Below are 6,961 nucleotides of genomic sequence, written 5' to 3' on the forward strand. Positions count from 1 at the left end.
ATACTGGGGAAAATAAATGCATCTCTTGGTATGAAACTATCCATCTGCTAAAGGCTTTTTCTCCATTCTTTAAGAGAAAACACCAGATGTAATTTGATTCAATCTATCAGGAAACAGCAGTATACTCTCACTTTCCTGCCTGTGTATTATATTAACTCTCCTGTTAAAGGTTCTAATTAACCCACGGGGACCTTGTTCATTTCACTACCCCTTAACATAGCATATTGGTCTATGACATTTATAGTGCCAAGACCTGGTAGGAAGAAAGAAGCAGTTTCCTTGAATGAGTTAGTAAGATATATGCATTCTGGAAGCTGAGAGATAAGCCTCATGAAAATTCAGGAGTCTTCCTCCTGAGTGAAGTTTCCAGGAGTCATTGCACGTGCGGGGGAGTGATGTCAGAATATTACTTTCAGAGTGAAATGCAGATTGTAGCTCCATTCATTCACTACCACTAAAAGAGAAGCTCAATGTTGTTTGGAATTTTTCAACTTTGGAAATAAAATGTATCATAGGTACATGTTTTATTCTGACCCATTTTACTCAGTAAGTTGAAGGTCTACTAGCTTTTATAAGAACCCAAAGCAAGACATTTTTTCTACTTTATCCAGGGTTCACTTCAACCAGCACAGTCACTAGTCCTCAGGATCAGATGGACAAAGTTAGAGGACAAGCAGTAAAATCCCAAATATTGGTTAGACTGCAAGGCAAACACATGTGTCTGTCTAACTGATAAAACAATTTGAATACTTTGTATTCTTTTTTGAAAACAGTTGAAAATTTGTTGCAATATTAGAATTGTATATATAGAAGAGATAAAGAAGTGATCCCTAATGTATATCACTTTAAACTTCATACATTTAAAATTAATTAATATTGATAATAATTGAGAAGTACGAAGCATAAAATTAAGGGGGAAATATAGCGTATCAAAAATACTGTAGAGATTACTCACTCAATTTAAAAATCTTTGTTTAGAAGTTAATATGTCATACTTATTCCTACTTATAGATTGATTTAGAATGTTGATTGGTATTTGTATTTGTCAACAACTTTTTGAAGTTTTACTTGCCAGAGGAGATATCTCCGTCTCACTTTACCTCTATGTTTAGCTCAGCTCATCTCCCTGAGTAGAATGTTTTCACTACTGTGCTGGTTCGGCAGGTGGACAGGGGAAGCCTATTTGGTTTCTTTATTGTGCTTGAGAAATGATTCAGAGGTAGGTTTTTATACTATATGGAGATAGTGATGAACCATAAATCATGTTACATACAAAGCAATGATCATTATTTTAATATGAAGGCAGGGAAATTTACCGATACAAGTCTTGAGCAGAGATGATAAAATTTTTTTCACTCGGACAAAGATGAGGCATTTAATTCTGTGGACTCTGAGCCATTACAGCTCTCTGCTCTGAATTTTGACCTTTAAAATGGGCTCACTTTTGGCCAAATTGCTCAACATATCTTTCGAAGAAGGCTTATTCTAGATCATTCTCTCATCTTTGGGTTTTATTATATTCCAGTCACACTCATTTCTATCCTTCCATACAAATCTTGTTCATTTTATTTACAATAATCTGTGATGGCAAATGTAGGTCAAAAGGAGTGGAATAACTCAGTTTAACGAGAAGTCATATTGTTAAGAAAAGGCAATTTTTCCTTACACAAAGATAGGAAAGTTTCATTCTTCCTAAAGAAAATTATCTAGGCGTTAATCCTTGGAGACAAAGTAAGGGAGATATTTTCTTTTATACAAGGAATTCAGTTCTCTGTGAGAAACACCCAGAATATTCCCTCCAAAGTACCAAAGCAAATAAAAAAAAATTTTTTTTCTTTCACAGAACAATTTGAACATTCACATTCTTCTACAAAGTTAGATATTTTGCTTTGTTTCCAAAAATCTGGATGAAATTTTCCTATTTCTAAAGAAAATGTTTCTTTAGAAATAAAGAATAATATAGACTTTTCTGCTATAATCTGGTAGTAATTTGAGAAGGGATTTTTGATAATTAAAAATGACTATAAATAATGCACTATTTACATGAACTGGAATATATTTTTTTGACACAGGGCATAAATGAGTGGTGTAAGAACTGTGTTGTATTTTTTCTTAGGTAAATTATAAGTGGAAAAGAACCAAGACAGATTCTTCAGTGAGTTCTTGTGACAGTCACTGAGTGATTTTATCAATAAATGAAGGCCAAGTGGTTATAGTTACCTAGGAGCGCTGCGCAAAACAATTTAAAACAACCCTGTCACACACATGCAACACATTGTTTAGATAGACTATTGTAAATAAACTGATTATAAAACACAAATAATAATTGTTAAAACTACTCAAAATTGTGGGGAATAAAGAATCATGTTAATAAAGTAAACTTATAAAATAGAATAAACGGTTTGTATTTTATAAAACAGAAACACAAAAATTGAAACATATTGTTTTATTTTTTAAATATAAAACAAGATAAAACTAAGCCAAAATCAAAAACATGAAGGAATAATTATGCTTTAAATCAGCTAAACATCTCAGATTATCAAAAAATATCTGTGTCTATGCATATATATATATATATATATGTTTGCATGTATATATATGAGTGTGTGTGTATATATATGCATACATACAGATATGTGTTTATACACTGACACACATATATGTAGATAGGCACACACATATTCAACTGTGCATACACATATCAATCATTTTGTTTAATATACTGACTGATGTGGTTGCTTAGACATTGGAATTTGGCATGGTTTCTAGACATTGATATTTTGTGGCAGATTTTTTTTTTTTTTGCTATCATGAGAGGATTCATTGTATCTTGATTTTAAATAGTTAATGTTAGCCTGTATAATTTTATTTCAGACAATACAGTAATCAAATCCTTTCGGGGGTGAGGTGTTAATTAGCCATTAACTTTGAGCACAGCATATATGAAATGCCCAGATGATTAACAGAGCTTTGAGACTTATGATTTGTGTAGCAAATGCAGGTTGTTTGCTGATATTTTTATTTTCTTATTGATGGTGATATCTCATTATAATTATTTAACTATAGCCATTTTTTAGTTTGTTCCTTATATTTTTCTGAAGTGATGCCTCCTTCATGACATTTGTCTTTGAACATTGATAAGTATTACTTGTTATTTATTTTTGTGTATTTAATGAAGTATATTTAAATTTATGCACCTTTATTACTTCTAAGTCACTTCTGTATAATTGTAATCAATGTGCCTTAATTTATTATTATTGAAGTTCCATAAAATGTGATAAAACTGTCAAAAACATTCTGCTTTACATATGAAACATATTTATTAAAATTTGGAAGTAAACATTATGTTTCCAACTTACAAATAAAGAAAATGCTATCCTCCTTTTATCTCATCTTCCTACCCTTCTCCATAGACATAAGGGAATGGCCACATAAAAGAATTGCAAATCCTCCTATCACGTGTTAATGCACAAGAGAGGGCAAACACTGTGGAAGAGAACTAAAGAACCAGGTAGACAAAATAGATTGTTCAGTTGATAGTAGCTAACTTTTCTTATCGGTTATTCTAGTTAGTACAGAAAGCAGCCAGATGAAGTAACTATGGTGACACGCATGGTGACTGTGCATTGGTCTAACAGCATGGACTCCCATTTACCAAGTTTGGTAAAGCCATTACTACTTTTTCAACCTTTGAGCAACAAGAACAAATATTGAGCCCTCAATCATCAAGCATTTGGAGATTTGGTAGAAAATTGACTACCTTGGACCTCTTCTTCCCTAGAAGGGGTAGGAGTTCATTTCTGACAGGAAATGATACATATCCCAAAATATAGGTTATTTCTTGCATTGAGAGCCTCGGTTAGCACCACTCTCCAAAGACTTACAGAATGATTCACCCACACAGGATTTCATATTACATATCAGACCAATAGGTACACTTTACACAAAGAAGATGCAGGGATGAGTCCAAGACCATGATATCCACTAATTGTTTCAAAACTACAGTTTCAAGAATCTAGAGACTGACAGAACAATGAAATGGTCAGTCAAATGCACAGCTAAAGCACCAGCTCAATAGTTATGCTTTATAAGAGTGAGGTGCCATTTTCCAAGATGCAACATATCAAAGATATGTTGATGTATCCCAATAGGAAAAACACGTGGTTCAAAATCCAAGAGCCGGATGCAGGAGTAGTCTCACTTATTATCATCCTAGAGAGTACTGTTAGAATCAATGTAGGTGAAAACAATAGTAAGGAAGCAAGATTTGGCAGAAGGAAAAATTAAGCTGTGTTATACATTTAAAAATAGTTTTGACTGGCTTAATGGAAAGACCCTTTCAGAGTTTCCCCATTTGAGGTGGGGAGAACCATGGATTGCCAAGAGAAAGGCTTGTTCCTGGGTGAGGCAATTCAGTGATAAATTTGGGAATTCTGTGCTTCACATTCCTGCAACTCTTGTTTTGTTAGGTTTGGAAATTTTATCACACAGAGGAGAAATTGAAACTAATTATCAAGATGGAGTAGGTAGGTAGGAAGGCATTTGACATCTGGGCAGGTCATTTCAGTGCTTTTTTTGCATTCCCTTGACTAATTTTAATTTTTAATGGATAAATCAACAACCTGAGCTAAGATCATGTGACCCATGGGCTTAATTATCTCGGGGAGAAGGGGCTAGGTCATGCCACCAGGTACACCACTCAGACCATTAGAAGTTCTGGCTGAGCATAAGAAGAATCTAAAATGAATAATAGAAGAGGGAAATTATGGGTGTTGATTGTAGTCCCAAGATCACTGTAATGCCAGGTCTCTTGTTCATCATCTAAACTTTCTCTTTTAAGTTTCACTCAAGACATAGTTCATCAGAATACTAAAGGAACCTATACGAAGAATAGATCTGAGCAATACAAGAGGTGGAAAGTGAAGGAAGCTATGAAGTCTTTACTACTCTAGCTACTGAGAGTGTGGCTAGAAAATTGCTCTCAGCTATTAAGCCTCTTTTGGACTTCTTTCCCTTTTAAAAACTATATCATGCCTCTTTCCTTGGTCTGCCTGCATTCAATGACCAATCAACACAGGGTATAAAGACCTGGTTCCCCTCAACCAAATTGGAACAACTCTGAAGGGAGATCCCCATTGGGCCAGCCACATTAGTATTGAGCATGTACCACAGCTCCACCCAATCCTACTTCTTTATACTCTCTTTTACAGATTTATCCATCTAATGAATCTCCTAGGTGCTAATTTCCATCTCATTGTCTGCATTGTGGGTAACTTAAAGTATATATAAGAAATTTATTATGTTACCAACAATGTTCTAAATGTGTTACATATGCTAACTAATTTTATTAATAGAAATATATTTATGAACATGCTTTTTAATAGATATCAACTAGATAAAAATATATAGTATATACTAGATGATCAAGTCATTAAATGGGACTAAAATAATACTTTTTAATCTACCACAAATAAAACTATCTTGTTAAATATGAATATAGACAATATGTTTCCAAAGTTACTGTGAATATTCTTTATCATACACTCTTTTGTCATCATCATAGGATATAATGAAAATTCTTTTTGACTATTTTTGCCAGCAATTCAGTTTTGCAAACATTAAAAATGTAAGACAATATTCTTTCAGTACCTAAAATATTTGTTGCATGTGTGGAGGTTATTGATGGTAATATCAGCTCTATTGCCATCATTATGATTTTAAAAAACAGAGTATCAAGTAATACTGTGTATTCTAAAGTCTCACAAGACCTTTTCATTATTTTCTCTTAATTATAGTTGTGAATGCTTACTCCTCCATCCCCATCAAGGGAAGCCTTGTTTTAAATAAATGAATACTATTTAATGAAGTGTTAATTTATACTAACATTAAAGTAAAAATAAACTATGACAGTAACTCACTAAGGATTCTTCTAGGGGGATAAAGAAATTGAAGAAACTAACACAGTTTTATTTTAAAATTAAAATGCATTCAATTTAGAAAGAGTTTAGAAAAATTACTTTCAGTAGCAAGTTTCCCAGAATAAAGTGTTCCAATTTACAATTTTCTTTTGTTATGACAGCAAGTAGAGAAAACTGCCATGGGTAATAAAATGCATGAGCCTTAGATAAAATCACTGCTTTGCTATTTAACCTTTTCTTTCCTCTCCAAGGTGATGTACAATGGTTAGTTTTACTTAGGAAATTGTCGATGAAAATAGCTTTGAGGCATGGAAAATATATGATTACTGTAATTTTTATTCTTTTGGCTTGAAAAGAATTTAGGTTTTATGTTATATAAAATAAACTACCCACATTTAAAAATATTTCTTCCAAAATAAGAAGTGATAGTGCAGAGCTAGTTGTAATTTAACAATGACTTAGATGAAATAATTTGTTGATCAAAAAATAACATTAGAAGGTTCTCTTGTCAATTTTTCTAATTTTTACTATATCGAAGTATTTTGAAAACATTTTTCTTTATAGTATGGAGAACCAAAAAGAAAAAAAGTTTAGTATGTGAAGTCTCCTATTATTTACTTGAAGAACATGCAATTATATATAATAATTTATGCAAACTTCTCATTGTTTACTGACCTACAAATGAATAGAATTACTTAAATTTAAGTAAAGGTTACCCCCAGGGAAATTTCTTTGGACAAGAGACAGTAATAATTCCGTCACTTAACAATCAATTTTTAAGTGGAAACCTGGGAGAAGCTGTAGGGAATAGCAGTGTATATAGCAGTGTATTCAACAAACTGTAGACCAGTATCTTACATAGGAGACAACTTAAAAGGAGCATATATCTTTCAACATGATTCCTTTTCTACAGTGTATGATTTCTATCTTATTTGCTCCTCAGTGAACAGAAGAAAAAGCATAATACGCTCACATTTTACTCTATTGGAACTTAATAAGCATTTCTGCTATCCAATAAAATAATCTTTTAATTTGGAAAAAAA

Source organism: Pteropus vampyrus, unplaced genomic scaffold (genome assembly GCF_000151845.1).
Source record: "Pteropus vampyrus isolate Shadow unplaced genomic scaffold, Pvam_2.0 Scaffold13, whole genome shotgun sequence".
In the NCBI taxonomy this organism is placed as follows: domain Eukaryota; kingdom Metazoa; phylum Chordata; class Mammalia; order Chiroptera; family Pteropodidae; genus Pteropus; species Pteropus vampyrus.